An 18,088-nucleotide genomic window follows, 5' to 3' on the forward strand; every position below is an offset into this window, starting at 1 on the left:
GGAAGGGTGATATTGTGTTTCAGGAGGGGCGGATATCCATAATAAAAAGAACGAAACAATACGCGTGATACCAGTAAAAGTTTCCGATCGAGCACTACCGATATGCCAAGACCGCATAATTTAATTCCGACCTCTATTGATGAAGAATTGCATACTGAAAAGGTCATAAAAAATAATGTTGCTATGAAGTGCAGTCGTGTCGGAGCAAATATTCCTTCGTTACGGTTAATATAATCTATACTTAAATACAAATTATATAGCTGCCGTATGTCGATGAATAAATTAGGCCTTTCGCAAATGACGGATAGCTTGAAAATTATGTCAAGGAAAATAATTTGTGCAAGAACATATTATTATTTTGCGAACCGTTTTCCAACTAATCAGACTCTGTAGTTCACTACCAGATTCAGTATCCACGTGATGATTAGCACGAAACAGTTATTCGTAGCCGGTTTGCGTGATATTGCAAATTCTGTCGCGATGTCAAAGAAGATGTCAGCTTCGTATCGGTTTTGTTGTATCCAGTGACATCATGTTTTAGAACGTAACGAACGGCGCACAACATCGAGACGCGTTGCAAGCGGAAAAGGTAAAGAAGATTTGCCGTGGGAAGGAAGATAAAGGTCTCGTGTCCCGTGAAGCGAAAAGGCTCTCCCGAATCCGTGACGATCCTCAGCATTATAGAGAGAGAATCGAGAGCAACTGGAATCGGCCCATTGGCTCCTCGGTTCGCGTACGTTCCTCCTTGGAACACAGATCGCTCCTATCTTCTTCTCGCTCGTTTTCCTCTTTCTTTCGCTTCTCTCGCCGTCTCGACATCAGCTTCGCTCGACCTCTAATTCTCGAACGAACAAAAACTTAATCGGTCGCTTCCTCCGTTCGCTCTTATGGTTCTAGCGAGAGGAAGAGAGAAGGAAGAAAGAAGGAAAGAAAAGGAAGAGGAAAAGAGTAAGAGCGAAAGGAAGGGAAGGCAGGACGAGAGGGCTGGCCTGGAGGGCCAGCTAGCGCGACGATAGCGACGAAGGGAGGAGAGAAAATCGAGAAAAAAAAGGACGGAGTCGAAGGCCGGCTTTTCCTGCAGAATACGATCGGGATTACCTTCGGCGTAATCTCCGTATCCAGTAGCTATAACCGTCTGAATTCATTTAGCTGCACGGCGATACGTGTAGGTGCAACACCAAGCTGCTTACCAGCCGGTTTTACCTGGAGGCGCGCGCGCGAACTTGAATCCCGGTGCGTAAAAGTGCGCTTCTATCGAGGTACACCCTCGGATCGGAGAGGTAGGAAGCACGAAGAACGAGCGCGACGAAAGAGTTGATTCGCGCTTGGAACGATCGAGGAAAGCAGACGCGGCTAATTCATAAAAGCGAACTGCAGTCAGATAGGTAGGTATAAAATGGCCGGAAGCTGCGATAGTGACAGCGTAAAAAATAATGCCAGATGTTCACTGCTTGATTGCTCATCCTCGACCGAGAGTAAAGGATGATACTGTTGGTTCCGGTTGATTTCCGCCTGTCTTTTACACAGGGATTGGAAATTACTAAAATGTGCACCCGGAAAAGGATAATTCGAAAAGGATAATGTTTTGCATAGTGTTAAATTAGTCGTAGTTTTTAAGATTCTTATTAACATCAAATTATTAATATTCTTCTAAAATGCTTATTAACATTAGTATTAATAAATTGTTTCGCAATTTAATATGTGATATTATTACTCTGTTTATGATTACGTTTCAAGGCTGAAAAGAGACTTCGGCATGCGATTTGCAGAATTGAATATGTAATATAAATAAATTCACACCAAATGTTTAAGATCCGTTTTGACTGCGCGCGCGCTCGCGCGAATATAGGATTTTTCTTACTTAATTAGATTGATTCTCACTGGTTCAATTTTATATTATAAGTGTTAAACAAATTGTAGTATTATATAGAATGCAGATATCGATTCTGCGTAATAACAATTGTTTGTATAGAACAGACCTGTCCAATTTGAGCCAAAACGCTAAGCCATCGACGAAAAAAATTCAATGTGGGTGAAATTTCGGGGACTGCAATGTAAAACGTTGATACGCATTTGAGTGACGTTTATCAACATTTTACAGTATCTAAAATCTTATTATACATTGAATTTTTTTGCGTCAATGGCTTTGCGTTTTGGCTCCGGAGCTCAAATTGGACACAGGCCTGGTATAAAATAATTTTCCACGAAGCAAATATGATATGAAGCAATATATTTTTATATGTGTAGCACGTATTAATTTTTTCAAATATCAATAATATAAAGTAGTTTTTACTGCATTTATATGCATTTATATGCATTTATAATCTTAACATAAATAATTCTCTTTATAGAATGTTTTAAATTCATTAATATCAGTAATATTAATGCCTAAATTCTAAGCAGAATCGTAAAGCTTGTAACATATTCCTGTAAGATTTGTAAAAATTTTTAAGTGCTTATACCTTTATACAATATTTTTGCAGACAGCTTTTTATTAGCCATAAAATTTGCAAGAAATCGTAGATATTTAATATCTACGATTTCTTGCAATGAATAATCGTACGTCTTACGATACATACGCATAAAATTAGAATACTAGTCATAAGTTCTTATATACAAGTTTTACGAAAACACATTACGAGTCTTACGATTCTGCTTAGAATTGACCCATAAATTGCTTACTAATTTAATTTGTGACATTATGTACTCCAGTTTCAGTTTAGAGCGGTGCTTCTAAATCAACAAATAATCGATGCGCAGTTTGCTTGAATTGAAAATTGTACGTAAAATTCACACAAAAATATGATTAGACACTAAAACCTCTCTGCTTTGCGTTGACTTTTTAGCTGATTTTCACATAATATTATTTGTAATCTTAACAAGAAAATTTGTTCAACAATATTAATTGGTAATTCTTTTTATGCAAATTATTTATTCAAACAATACTTGTACAAGAATATCGATCTTAGTTAAATACCTGAGTTACTTGTATCAAACGTCAACGCGAATAGATACAGCGTGTGCGTATGCTTTGGCGCATCACAGAGGTGTTAAAGGTACGACGTTGATTAAATTTATGTCTCTGTCGGTCATGATAAATGCGATAGTTCGATCTGGTTATAATTTGGGCCCCGAGTAAAAGGAGTACTTAGGAGGTGTACAAACCTTTTAGTACGTGTCACGCTGGTATCTTCTCACCACGATTTACGACGACGATAAAGTAATGTGACGAAAACGAAAAGAATGGAACGGATTTACTTCTCGCGTATTTCTGGCTAATCAATTTAAATACCTCTATGTAACACTGCTTGATTAATCACCCTTGTAAGACTTTGGATATATTTCTCGAAACTCGCAAGCAAGATATTAGCGGAGAGAATTATTGAGCTACGCGAGATTGTTGAGATGTCAATTTGCAATATTATCATTGCCGTGTAGGTATATTTTAAAGATAATTACATAACGTATATATTATATTATATTGTTTTACTGTACTGTACATTATATTAAATTATATATAATGTTCAAGTTATATAAATTATATTAATTAATTAATTTTACGAAACAAATTAATTTTATGCTACAAAGCAAAGATTTATTAGTAATAAACTCATCTTCCTTCATATTTAATAAATTATTTGCCGTGCTTTTAACGGCAACTAATAAACTTTAGCAATCATTTATTTCTAATGAGAGCGTAATTAATAAGCTGGAATATCATGATGTCGGTTGCAGTAGCTGATACGAAGGCGTATTAGTCATGTCGGCGGGAAACACCTCACCCGAAGCGAATTATATTTAACTAACGTGGCAGCCAATGAGGCGAATATAATATTTAACGGACGTATAAATGGTCATCTATTTATGTAAATAAACGATGCTTCGTGAATGCTGCCCGCGGCATGGGCAGTAGGATGCGCGGTCCACTTTCCAGCATCCGCGATGGCTGTATTCTAGATGGATATCTGTCGCATCGAGAGTACATCCACGGCATGTAGATCTGCTTTTCCTTCCCCTTCCGCCCTCCCCCCTTTTCTTGTTTCCTTTTCATTTTATCCCTTCCACCCTCTCGCGCGAGATTCCGTTACTGCGCGAGTTCGAATCGAGAAAAAGAGAGAGAGAGAGAGAGAGAGAGAGAGAGAGAGAGAGAGAGAGAGAGAGAGATATGAATACTCGCAGCGACTACTAGAGGAGAGAAGGAAAGAAAAAAAAAGAAAAAAAAGAGAAAGTAATAAAAAGAGAAGAAAAATCAGCGAGGTCTGGAAGCGAGAATTAGGAGGAGGAAGGAATGGAAATGCGCACGCGTGCGTTGAAATGAGCTCCGGCAGAAGGAAGAGGAAAGAAACATACTCGTTTCGCATTCTGCAGCGCGCTAGTCAGCGGCTAACTATAAGAGGAGCTAACTATAACCCGAAGTTTCTACCCCGCGGCGGCTATTTCGAGGTTCTCTCGCGTGCGTTGTCGCACCGCCGAATCCTGACCCCGTCCCGATCCGAAAGAGATCCGAACGTACGGAGAGCCGATGACGCCCGGGACTCGTAGAAAAGTGTGATATCGCACAAACATGATAATGACATAATACAACAACGTAAACGCAAATCTGTCCATTACGGCGTAAACGTAGGGACCCGTTAGGAATGTAGTAGCGCGTAATTAATCGCATAGTTGACACGACGATTTCGACCTAAGTAACGCCTGTTAATCTCTGTTAATAATTCACGCGGGGCACGCGAAATACCTCGCATTTAAGGAAAACAGGCTTTAAACAGTCCACGTGCGACGGTACTGTAAAAATTGATCGTAATTATTGCATATTAGAATTACTACAAGTGTTATCGGTAATTTAATGGTGCGTTACCGTATGTTATTAGCGAGAATGATGATTTAATGTACAGGTATTCCACAACATTTTGCAATTGGAACGTTTTGCACCTGAGCGTACTGTTACGTATGATCATGCATCGGGCGATAATATATAATTCTAAGCCGGTTCGTATATCCAGTTCTATACGCGCTATGTTTAATTACGTTTAGTTACGTCGCGGCGATTAAGCGCTCGCTCGGATAACTACAAGAGGTCAATGCACGGAACTGTTTCAATGACGTTCGCCGCTTCGCCTCTCATTGGCTAAATCCTATTATTTATTTATAAGCTAAAGAATTCTGTTAGAGCGAGTGAACAGGATCAATCGACTTTCTTGGCTTCGTATAAAGTTACGTCTTAATGGTAACGCAACGAGTACGTTCATGATGCAGCATAAAAAAATATTAGTGCTTCTCACTCACGTAATAATCGTAATTTATAAGGAACACATCAAGTCAAGAAAACTCAAAATAATTTTATTCTGACTTAACGTCATAAAAGTAAAAATGATTTTTTTATTACAAAGTTTAACTGTTTATTGACGTTAAACATTAAAATAAAGTAATATTGAGTTTTTTATTGACTTTTGTGTTCCTTGAATTGTAGTTGATTTAACAAGCCGGATATTTCAGATTATAATAATGAACGAGATATTCTCTGTATATTAACGTGCCACACATACTGCAGAAAAGCAGTTAAAACAAATTTAATTATATAACATTTAAGATAAGAAAATCTGGAATTTCTTAAAAATTTTCTTGCGAAGAAAATCTCAAGGTGTAGTTGATTCTGGTTGAATTTTACACCTGCGATGTCGAGCGATTTTCAAGCGATTAAAGAGGGCAGCGTGATTAGCATCGAACGAGCGACTGGATTAACCTTGCGCTCTCGTCTCGCTTGAAAACGCAAGCTTTCTCGCTCCACTCTGCAGCGAAAACAGAATCGAGCACATGCTCGATGCATGTCGAACGAGCCGCGCGCTGCAGTGATCGCGTGCATCCGGTGGATCAGCGAAGTATCCTTTTCGTGTCTTCTTCGACTCTCGGATCGCGCCTCGTTTAACCTTGCTAGTTTTCTGAACCCGCAGAAAAACTAATCCCGTTTCGTCTCTTTAAGTTGGTTCTACGTTAGTCGCAAGTCGAGCGCAAGCTTGTTGCAGCAATCAATCTGAAGCGTTAATAGCGCCATTGATGCTTCAGATTGACTATCGCAACAAGTTTGAGATTGACTTGCGACTAAGATTACCAGCCGTACTCTTTTTGACGTCGTAAAACTTTTGGTTATTAATTAAAACTTCATAAAATTATATTAATAATTATTGATAAAAATGGCGTTTCAGAAATTTTATTTTTGAAACTAAATATATCTACATTTAATAAAAAAAAATTATATGCTAAGAAAATGTCGGAATTTAACACCCCTGTTGTGTCTATATAATTCTCACCATATTAGTGTTAATTTAACACCAACACAGTGAGAATTATATAAACACCGCATGCATGGTGTTAAGTTCATACCGCTATTTTTTAGAATGTACCATCTCTCCTTCCATCCTCAGATCATCTTTTTTGAAAAAGTATATAATCTTTTCTCGTAATTCAGATATGGCAACTCTTTCCAAGGACAAAAGAAAGTCAAAATAATATTATTGACTAAATCATGACATAAAATGACATAAATTCTGTTAATCGGTCTATATGTGTCAAATTGACACTATTTTAACTTGTTCTCTTTAGATTGCAACCTTGTACCCCGGATTCTTTACGACTCTTAACGACAGTTTACTATTGTTATGATGTCGTTGCGCAGCTATTTTATGATATATAATATTTGCACAACGACAATATTCCAAGGTACACACAAAAGGTACAACAAAAAAATCAAAATGACTTAATTTTTATTCTTAACATCAATAGACAATTATTTATAACAGTTATATTAACGTCAATAAACAATTAAATTTTGTAATAAAAAATAATTTGTTTTACTTTTACGATATCAAAATAAAGCCATTTTGACTTGATTTTGTTTGTTCCTTGAGATAATGATATCAATATGGTATCATTATACAGATTAACTGTCGCAACAAGTTTGCAATCAACGACTCATGTAAAATCAGAGTAATGCATAACCAGCTTTATCTGCATCGTACGGTAGGAGTCCGCGCGATATATTTATACCGAGCGATCGTGAGAATGAGCTTCAGCTTGCGTCTTCGCGAAATCGCGAAATCGTGAAATCACTGAGAAGCAGCCCGAAAAGATTTTTATCTACGCAATTTTCTTTCGAGACGATGTCATTGTCGCGACGTGCCAACTGTAACGTTAACTCTCGATTGTAGTGCGATGGCAAATGTCGAGTTTCCTGGAGGTGAATTTCACGGAAGATCGCTTTGATGCGAATATTCAATTAACGACATTGGCTACGTCCGCAGGGGGGTTGTTTACGACGAAATAATTTATCAATTACGCTTTGTGACTCTCATTTCTGAGGTGTCTCGCATCACGTAGCAATAGTAGTATGTCCGTTCCGCCTATGCGTACAAACGATCTCTGAATCCCTTCAGACACGTTATTGCACATGCAATACACCTGTTACTCTACGGGTTGCGTAAGTTTCCTCGGTGGCGAGCCCGCGACTCAAACTGACCGCAAGAATTCCGAATACTTTCACTCAGTTTCAGGCTCTGGTGCGGAGTGGCGCGACATGAATGTTGAGAGACGCGAGACGGGCCCGAGAAAGTATCCCAATATGTACAGCACGATCTGATAACTGCAGCACGAGAGCGGTCAAGACCGTGGTGGAAGAGGAGGAGGTAGCGACGAAAGGCGATAAAAATAAAATTCCCGACTTACGCTCTTGAGTCTAAATTGTTACGTACTGGTAAATAGATGCATTAATAAAATGCATAGGTATTCCGCGTTTTTTCATCGATTGTGAACAGGTGCGACGTTATATTGTCGCGGAGGCGTTATTGTCCAAGTGTCACGCTTGGAACGATTATAATAGGTAACGAAGGTCGATGAAATCTCGCCGTAGGCCGCCTTATTCTGGTCACTCAGGTGGTCCGAGATGCATTTAAGCAGAGTGAATTCCTCTTACAACAATAGCGATTGCAGAATGGACGGAAGATTTTGTTTAGATTGAGTGACGTACGCGAAAACGATTGCACGTTGGTCGTTTGCGCGTTTCTAACACTGTGAACAACTCCAATGTCCATTTCTACACATCAATATAGATTAACTTTAATCTCGCTTTAACTTACTTTTATCTTTCTCCTAAGAAAGACAAAAAAGTAAATTAAATCCAGTTCTGAGAATGACAAAAAATAAATTAAACCAAGAATAAAGTTAAAGGGACGCTGGATTGACCAAATTATCACATTACAGTCGTATAAAAATCTTCGAATTGACTGAAAGGGGAGTAAAAAATCCTTTTACAGGATTAAAGTAGACCCAAAATTAAGAAGTGATGTAGTGGACCTTGTACTACAATCGAAAAAAAATTAAAAAATTTTTTAACATTCTTTCGATTTTAGTATAAAACCCACTGCACCGTCTCCTAATTTTGCGTTTACTTTAATCCTATAAAAGAATTTTTTATTCCGTTCAGTCAATTCGAAGATTTTTATACGACTGTAATGTGATAATTTGGTCACTCCAGCATCCTCTTAATCCGCATTGATAGAAATGAAGATGAAAATATTTTTATTTCGTTAAATAAACTGTTTTTTTAATTAATAATGCGTTTCTTGATTTCCTCGTTCAATTAAATTAATTAGATCAAAATTTAATGCTAATTAAACAATAATAAAATTGTTATGCCATTGTTTATAACATATATATTATATTCGTATTATAGGCCTAAATGATCTCTCGATGTAAACAAGAAATAATGAATAGTTATAATTATAATATATGTATATATATATATATGTATATTAATGTATATTAATAGTAATTCTGAAAGTTGGATTAGTATTCCAAGATACGCTGGTTAGATAGCTGCTTAGGATAACAAAATAAGCTGATACGTATGCGCGTGTACAACGCGATTGCATTCTACAGTTATGTACTGTACGCTATGCAAACCAACTCGACCGCGTTAACTAATTCACTGATATTATCAATTTATGATCGCGCGTGCGTGATTCGGCACAGGCGGGACTATTTCGAGCGGGAACAAAAGCGAAAGCTAGCATTTGAAAAGTCAGGCACATTATTCATATAATTATTTGGTGTAGTCATATCAAGGCTATTCGAAGCGTAAAATGCTTAGCAAGAATTTCTAACACTAACTTCACAATAGCAAAGTATCAGATAATTTTCAAAATTAGCAACACGCAATCATAAATTAAATGCATTAGTATTTAAAATACTAGTGATAAAAAAATACCACTTCTAATTAAGACTGTTAATATTGTTTTAACACAAATTGAAGTATTAATAACTTGTTTATATATAATAATTTCTTGTTGTCTCATCGTTGAATATCAAAATTCCAGAATAATCCGCCCCTCGAGGCCAACGAGACGATGTGCTCTGCATATCTAGCCTATCATCTCTCAAATCTGCGGAACCTCAATGGATATCTTAGCAGACGCATCTATTTAAAATTGCAAACTGGTGGCCCCGCGCGATGGGATCTGTCGAAAAAGGCATAAAGCGACCAAAATGTGTCGCACAAAAGCTCTTTAAGAAGGTCAACCGGACTCAAAGGTCAAGCGGAGTCAACCGATGCGATTTGGTTTATGGCGCGAGCGCGTATCCCTTCCCTCTCATATTATTGTATTTTCGACGATGATTTACGATAGGAGCGACCGTGCATTTGTGTTTCTCTCAATTTTTTTTTCTCTTTTATTTGCTCGACAACGTACCGCGCCCGACAGCAATGCAGCGATGCATCGCGGGACGTCATCAGCAACACTCCGGAATTTCCGGAGCTGTCGTTTTCGCGTCATTCAAAAAAAAAAGTAATATTTTTTATCGAATGTAAAGCAATAAACAAAATGTCAAACCTAAAGCGATACAAATTGTTGTTCTGTTTTAATTTACTGAATGTAAAACAATAAACAATATATCAAACTTGTGTAAAACGATGTATGAATTTTAATTTTCTCTGCTTTTATAGCAGTTATATTCCTGCTATGTATATTTACTCTTTCTACACTACAAAATAAAGATATCTCTGAATGAAATATAGTTTGTTTTATGTTCAAATTCATTTTGCTTTTTTAAATTTTAAAGCCGAGCTTATTCGTTTCGCAAAACATTATTACTTCTATTTGTGCGCTAATTTTATAATACGTCCGCATTTATGATATTTAATTATTTTCACTACTCTCGGAATTAAGAAAAGATATACTGCTTATTTATACAATTTCTCTCAACGATATTATCTATACGGAAAATTTTGCATGAGAACATACATGACGTAACCCATAAATCGTAAGATTAGAAGTACGTAATGAGGCGTAAGGTTGTAAATCTCTCGCCTGTGGAAGAAAGTAACCCTCGTAAAAATCTATAATGAATCCCACACGTAACAGTGACCTATCGTTGCGCTTACTTTCGATGCGCCGAGTTCGATGCACTCAGCTTCGCCCATCTCAATGAATAACGCTAAATTACAGTTCACAAAAGGAAAAGAGGAAAAAAAAATAAATTGTTGCAGAAATTGTTGCATAACTGGACGATATTACATAAAATGGATGAAGCCACCAAGTGGTAATTTTAAGTAAATTAAGTTTAAAACGCAAAGTTGCCCATCCAAGTTGCGTATTTCAAGTAATTTCTGTAATTCACGATATTTAAGATTATATCTCTTAAATTCGCTTGTGCGTGTTTATATATATTTATTTGCGTTATGTAATAATGTGTCATAATATCGAAAAAACATGTTATATTAAATACGCCCATATCTTTTTAACATTGCATTTATACCGTATGAATACGATTCGTTTCGTTCAATGATCAGGTTGAAACGGACGATGTAACATTGATGATATATTAAAGCCTAATTTTATTGAGGCTAATGGGAGAGCACAAGTTAACTTAAACGCTTCAAGGATTTCTCGAACCGATTAAAATCAACGAGAAAGATTGCTCCATCGTAATGTAAATCGCGAGTAACGCAATTAAAAACTCGAGAACGCGTCGAGCAGGTTTACCGCGGTTATCGCGACCTAGCGAGTAGCGCATCGGAGCGCACAGGAGCGGAGTGCCTCTGACAGATGGCCACCAGAGATTTCCGCAAGAAAATAACGTTTACAAAAACGTTGACGAGAGATACAGCGTGAATATGGCGCTCGCTTTGGAGGCAGGCACGGCGATTCCTAGAGAGCGACGGTAATCGTTAATCCTTGCGAAAGCGACTCGTCACGATTTAAGTGGAACCATTCGCTACCTTTGCATATTAAACACGAGATATTGCTTGTACGTCGACTAAGTTATTGCACGCGAGTCTATTAAGCTAGCCTTGTCAATGGGGATTAAAGATGAAAAGATAACAAGATTTCGCGTCTAATTTGAATTTTTACACAGAGGTACTGTCATATTTAAATTGCCCTGTGAAATAATCGCAGCGTAAAAATTAACGAAAGCGTGTTACATTACACGACGTACGTCGTCGTGCATAATTTCGATACCGAGAATCACGATAATACTTATATTGGAACAAGGAACACTTTGTCGAACAGGCCTGTATATACGCGCGCGCTTCACTCCAATCTGCTGTAACTTTATCCGTTTCTTTATCCCATTTCAGATTCACATCCGGTAGCAACTTTTGCATTTAGCAGAAATCGTTCCACCCAAAAATGTGCGATATTGATGATTTTGTACTACATATTGTATGTAATAAGTCTAAATATACCAAAAAGTATGGGAGGACGATCACTTTGCAACGTAAACTTGCTAAATTACGATGAATTAATATTACATGTTCTGGGAAGTACGTATACATGACGTAGTTTATATGATCACAATGATGCACTGAACGTGTGAAATGGCGTTGCGATAGGTATAAAAGCGAATCGATCGCATTCACGTGCTTTGTAATTTATACGAGTGCTTATAGTTCAGTAAAATGAATGCGTCGCTATCGATCTTTTTATAATTTTACCTTTATTCCCAGTTTAACATAGAACGCGTGATTTATTAAATATGAGTTTGAAGTTTTCCCGAATGTATAACGCGGTAAAATATGAGAAACATTGCTTTAAAGGCACTTCTAGATGACTCTGAAAAACACAAAGACGAGTAGGCACAAGTATTTCATGGAAATAAATCTCACAAGTTAAAGAACAAAAGCTCCGTTCTTAACTATCGGCGAAATTTAGAACAACGAGCATGAACTTTGATGCGCCTTTTGGTCAATTGCTTTAATCAACTCTTGTGAAATAAATCTTTCTAGATGAAGAAGAAGAGCGGCAATTTACTTTATAAATATGTAACTTTGCTTTCAAATTTACTTGACAAATACGACCAACTTTTGAATCAATTTAATATCTCCACCTAATTTAACAGACAATATTTTAAAAATATAATTTTTTAATAATTGTTTAAAAAATACAAGGAAATCTGTTTATTTAACTGTCGAGATGTGTGTAATTCTATTCCCTTTGCATTTCTCTTTGCGCTTCTCGAAGAGGCGTGAAGATACACGATCGTGCCCGTCTTATTGCAGACGTTATTACCAATTAACCATTATTGTCTGTCGCATATCGCCACTGCTAACGCAGCCGTAGATGTTTCACAATCATGTTCGAGATTGCAAGTGCGAGAACATTGAAATTATAATCGTCCCATTACAGTAAAATATTTCACTCGAAAGTCATTATTTTCATGAGGCGTTGCGGTAAAAGTGAAAAACTGTGATATTCCACAATAACGTGAAAATTGAAAATTCGCCCATCGTTAATTCATAATTATTTTTTTTTACCGGATTTCAGCATATATTAAGACAATGTATAAATTGTCACGGCAATACTTCCTTCAATCTGAGACTTTATATGTTATTTACATACCAGTTGATGTGTTCTCTAAATTTTTTTGAGTGAAATCTCACTTCAAAAGAATGAAAATCTGCCACTTATTGAAACGTGAAAATTTTTCACTATTTTTAAATAATGGCAGTATTTTAATTCTTTTGGTGTGAGATTTCACTCCAAGAAATTTAGAGAGTGACATTAATATTTACACACCCGAAATATATTGTTAGAATCTAATTCATTGAAGAATGATAGAAACTTTTGTTAAAGAGACTACAAAGAGTTACAGAATACCTTTATTTTCTGAAAACATATTCAGAAACTATAATTGCTGACAACCGATTCAATTGCTCAAAACTGTTGATACAAACACTTCAGCGATAACATTGTATTTTTCTAACAATATTTGTCGATATTATCAATTTTTATATGCATTATTTGTACTAAATAACAGCCACATCATTAAGAATAAATTGAAAAGTTGTATTACGTGCAAAATCTATTATATCTTTATATATACAGAAATTTTATATACTGGCTAATATTAAAAGACTTATAATTAATTACATATTTTAAATGTTAAAAACACTGTTATTTAATACTTTTACTCCAAATAAATAATTTATTACTATCTTTCAATAATAAATTGGCCAATATTAAATTGATCAGTATTAGATTTCTGTAAGAAAATATCGCAGTAATGGTTCATCATATCTAGACTAACAGAAGGGGGTTGCAGAGTTGCATTAATTCGCTATTGTCGCTGCTTAAGCGCCACTGCGTTTAAATAATCAAAAAATAGCAATAGGTGATAAATTAATTAATACAGTATATAATACTCCTTTTATTTCATAGAAATGTCACGTGATCGTTGTCGGATACACTTACCTCTGCCGGACGTGAAGAAGACAGTGGTGAACCAACGTCTTCCGGTCGCTATACAAAATTCCTATGGTGCAGCGTGGAAAAACACCCCCACAGCTGCGATACTGACGGTTCGTTCCTCTCGGAAAGGCACAGGTGTCATCGCACTGTCACGGCGCACGCAATTCACGATTGCCGCATAGGATACCGCGGCATGTTTCTCTCTCTCTCTCTCTCTCTCTCTCTCTCTCTCTCTCTCTCCCTCTCTCTTTTTTCTCTTACTTTCTCTCTTTCTTTTTTCCTCTTTATATCTTTCTTCTATCTTTCTTCTTGTTGTACGTGACGTATCGGTAATCGCGACTCGAGAAACAATCGGAAATTTCGGGGAGTGGATGGAACGTGAACCTCGATCGATGTCCGTGCGCAGACTGCCCGCACCATCGTCGCCGGTTGCCTCGCGTTCGTCATACTACGGTCCCTCGTTGCGTCTTTCTCCCGCGCATGTTTCCGCTCTTTCGTTCTTTCCCCCACCGCATGTTCTCCCGTCCCGCTCACACACATGCACGAATTTCCCTTTAAAATTAATTAATTACATAATAATAATAATTTTTATTATAGTACAAAAATTAACAAGACAGGTATAAATTAATGTATAGTATAAAATAATATGCAACAATAGAAGAAATGCACCTCAAAAAAAGTGAGGCCTATCAGCATAATGCTGTCTTAAAATCTAAGTTTATAACAATTACAAAAACAATAATTACAGATAACAATTACAGAAATACTATAAAATTACAGATAATAACACACTTTATGAGAAAAAAAATTATGTATCTATGTATTTAATGCGTATAATATATTAATAGAAATAAATTCAACGTTACAGAATAAAGTAAAACATAGAAAAACATTGTAACGAAAAAATGATATTATCTATCGCTAAGAATTTTTTAATGTTAAGTGCGATAAATTTTACCAAACGTTTTATGCTATTAGTAATACTATATACGTTGCCATATAGCAAGAAAAAACATTCAAGAAGATTTAGGAATAATTCATTTTGATATTGTCATGTAGCAATAGTGCAGAGATTATCATGGGTTAATTGCATTAAAACATAATAGCTATCGCACAGCTGACAGTAATTTAAACTTCTTCACGGGCCTTTTAAGCCAATGACACCTACAGGTTTTTCGTAGGATGTCACTTCTTTCATCATTTTCTTTTCTCCGGTATTCAGTTCACCATTCTCTCCATAAATATCATGATATTAAGTAGCAATATTCATATAATTATCATTTAACAACATTACTTATCGCTTCTCTTATATAATATTCTCACAAAAATTTTGTGTTATAAAATTTTATGTTATAAAAAATACACTTACAATATAAAATACAAAAATACGCACATAGTTTTGCACTAATTTTGTAAATTTTGTAATAATTACATTCAATTTTGTAAAAAAATTTAATATTTCTATCGTTTATATATTATATATTTTTATTGTAGTAAAATTTATTGTAGTAAAATTAATTATGTATTGTACTTATACATTAAACACACTGTTTAATTAATAACATATTATACGTCACCAGTTTATGGACTGAGAAACATCTGTTTAATAATTATAAATAATGTTCAAAATAATTACGACCAAAATTTTCGACGAGATTAAATCCACTATTATTATTAACATGTTTGAAATCAGTAATAAATTCATATAAAAATAAATAATTAATTCACATAAATCATTTTGTTAGCACTCGTATCTTCGTTTCTGAAAATTGTATAATTACTAATAAATGAGTCAAAAATTACACAATTAATAATACTACGTAAAATGATTTCATAATCAAAAAATTTATTTAAACTACATAGTATATTCTGTTCCACTTGAGATGCTCGGTTGGAGGTCTAAGTCCGCCGAAGCTCATTGTCGGATATGACGAGACATCATTAAGATTCCGTACGTCGGTTTCAAAACCAACTGACATTTGTTCTTTGTTAGTGTGAGATAGAAAAAGGGCACCATACCCAAGATTGGTGTTTTCCTCGTGTAGACATGGCAACTGATAAACTTTGTTCGACATCTGCATTCGAGAAACTAAGTATTCTTTAACGTCATTATTCGCGCTATTTTAGCGTATAACATATAATAACATTCAGAATAATTAACACAAGAATAAACGAACGATGATAATAGATTTAGAAATAGAGTAATAATTAGCGTAATACGATGCAGCTTCCTGTTCAACAATAGAAGGATGGCATAAATGATTGTTGAGACTTTATTAGTAATTGTACATTTCATCGAAAGATATATATTGCACTATAATAAATTAAATTGCACTATAAATGCTTACAAGATTTCGAACTTTATAGGAATTGATAAATTTAACCTTTAGACTGCCGGGAAAGCTATTTTTGTGGTTCTTGAGTGTAGGTTAAAATACTATTTTTGGTGGCATTTTAAATACTAATTATGTATTAAACATATATATGTGTATGTTGCTCAAAATATATAAAAATATATAAAGTATTGAAAAATATACAAAAAAAGTAAAAAATATAAAAAAGTAAAAAAATTATAAAACAAGAAAAAAGTAAAAAAATACAAAAAATAAGTTTAAGAACCAAACAAAAAAGAAAAGTCAAAAAGGAGCTATAAACTTTTTATGTCTATGTCGCTCTGGATAATGCTAAAGGAAAGATCTCTGCATGAGTCTATACATTTATATTCATTTATATTAATCTACGCTCAGAATTGGAATCAGTGATACCAAAAACCCTGAAATACACTATTTTTGAGAAAATAAAAATTTTTTTTATTTGATCGTACGTTCCCTGCCGGGGAAGCCACTTTTATGGCTCTGTATAAATTTCAATATTCTGCGCCATGGGTATGTTACTTATATAAAAAAAATTTCTAGAAAAAAACCACTATTTTAACGAAAAAATGTCGACAGTCTAAAGGTTAATAAAAAATGTCGGCAGTCTAAAGGTTAATAAAAAAAACAAAAGTTCTATTATTTTTATTATTTCTAAGAATTTTAAGGCAAACTGCTTACAATAAAAATAGAATAAAATGATTTTAGAAATAATCAAAGAAACTGACAGGCGTGGATAAATAATTCTGTAATTAATGTAAAAACAAATGTAACGAATTAAGAACAAATAGCCGGTGAAATTATGAAGAGTTTATAGTTGCTGCATCGCAATTACGTTTGTTCGAGAATGATGAGCATTGCGTTTCGTCTTTGGAAGCAGCATTGTGTTTCGTCTCAGTTGCGACTAAGGATCGAAAAGCCTCTCCGCTATTCTATATGAGAATCTTAGCTCGTTTAAGATAAGTAACTGCCACGCAAAAACTGGACATTCCGCTGGTATTTGTTCTTTTTTCATTCCACCAGTATATTTTCTTCTTCCAACTTTTCATCGCTACGTTCGAAGAGCGATTACACTTCAATCTCCACTAGATGCATGATGTACCTATATAATTCCGATGCAATCATCTAAATTCTAAAAATATATATGTCAAACTATATATTCACAAAGCTATTAAGAGATAATTATCGCATTACAGATGTACACAAAGTGCAACTCAAAATACAAGAAGATACCTGGGAAAAAATGTTACATAATGGACATATTTTATACATATATAATTATATATAATTTAATTATATATAATTACATAATTATATATGAAACATTTTTTCCCGGATATAATAATGGAGGTAAAATGAACACTTTGAATCCGAGTTTTGAACTTAAAAATATTTAAAATTTAAACTTTTGGTCAAATAAACTGAAAGGAATTTATAGTCCTATAAAATCGAATATTTTCTAAATCTCCAAAAAATAAAGAGATTAGATATTTTTTAAATTTAAATGTATCGCGTTATCGTTGTTCTAATATTTCAGAGTTCTGGAATATGTATAAATATACTGCAATAAAAAATTATAATATCAAAATTATTATGCTAATCACAATTCTTTTTATCATACAAGTCTCTAATTAAAGTTATTATTGAATCAATTTTTACTAATCTTGTAACTATAAAAAAATATTCTAAAAATTATATTTCAATTTTAAACATATATTTTTATATTTATGTATGAAGTATTTAAAATTAAAGAAAAACTTTGGCGGTCAGATATATATATATATATAAATTTAAAGGAAAAATGTGTAAAATCATATATGAGACAATCACAAAGGGTGCGTTTTGAGTTACTCATGACATAATGTATCATTTTATCCTTCTTTATTATTTGGTGAACAACAAGGATAAATAATATATCATCCTTGTTTAACATTTGATGCTGTATTCCTTCTCTTATATATATATAATATATATATA

General features: G+C 34.6%; 1 protein-coding gene across 2 annotated transcripts in view; it reads right to left on the reverse strand.

The window, feature by feature from the left end:
* The window catches only part of LOC108723164 (uncharacterized), a 35,301-nt gene extending 21,118 nt beyond the window's left edge, over positions 1–14,183 (reverse strand). The window contains exon 1 of one of the 2 annotated variants that reach the window (XM_018448704.1): positions 13,743–14,183. The gene's annotated coding sequence lies outside the window, so the exon portion shown is untranslated. Of the gene's footprint in view, positions 1–13,738 lie in introns of both variants that reach the window. The other variant, XM_018448702.1, reaches the window with a different exon arrangement.
* Between the last annotated feature and the right edge of the window lie 3,905 nt (positions 14,184–18,088).

The sequence above is a fragment of the Mycetomoellerius zeteki genome, unplaced genomic scaffold (genome assembly GCF_001594055.1).
Source record: "Mycetomoellerius zeteki isolate Tzet28-1 unplaced genomic scaffold, Tzet1.0 scaffold223, whole genome shotgun sequence".
Taxonomy (NCBI): Eukaryota; Metazoa; Arthropoda; class Insecta; order Hymenoptera; family Formicidae; genus Mycetomoellerius; species Mycetomoellerius zeteki.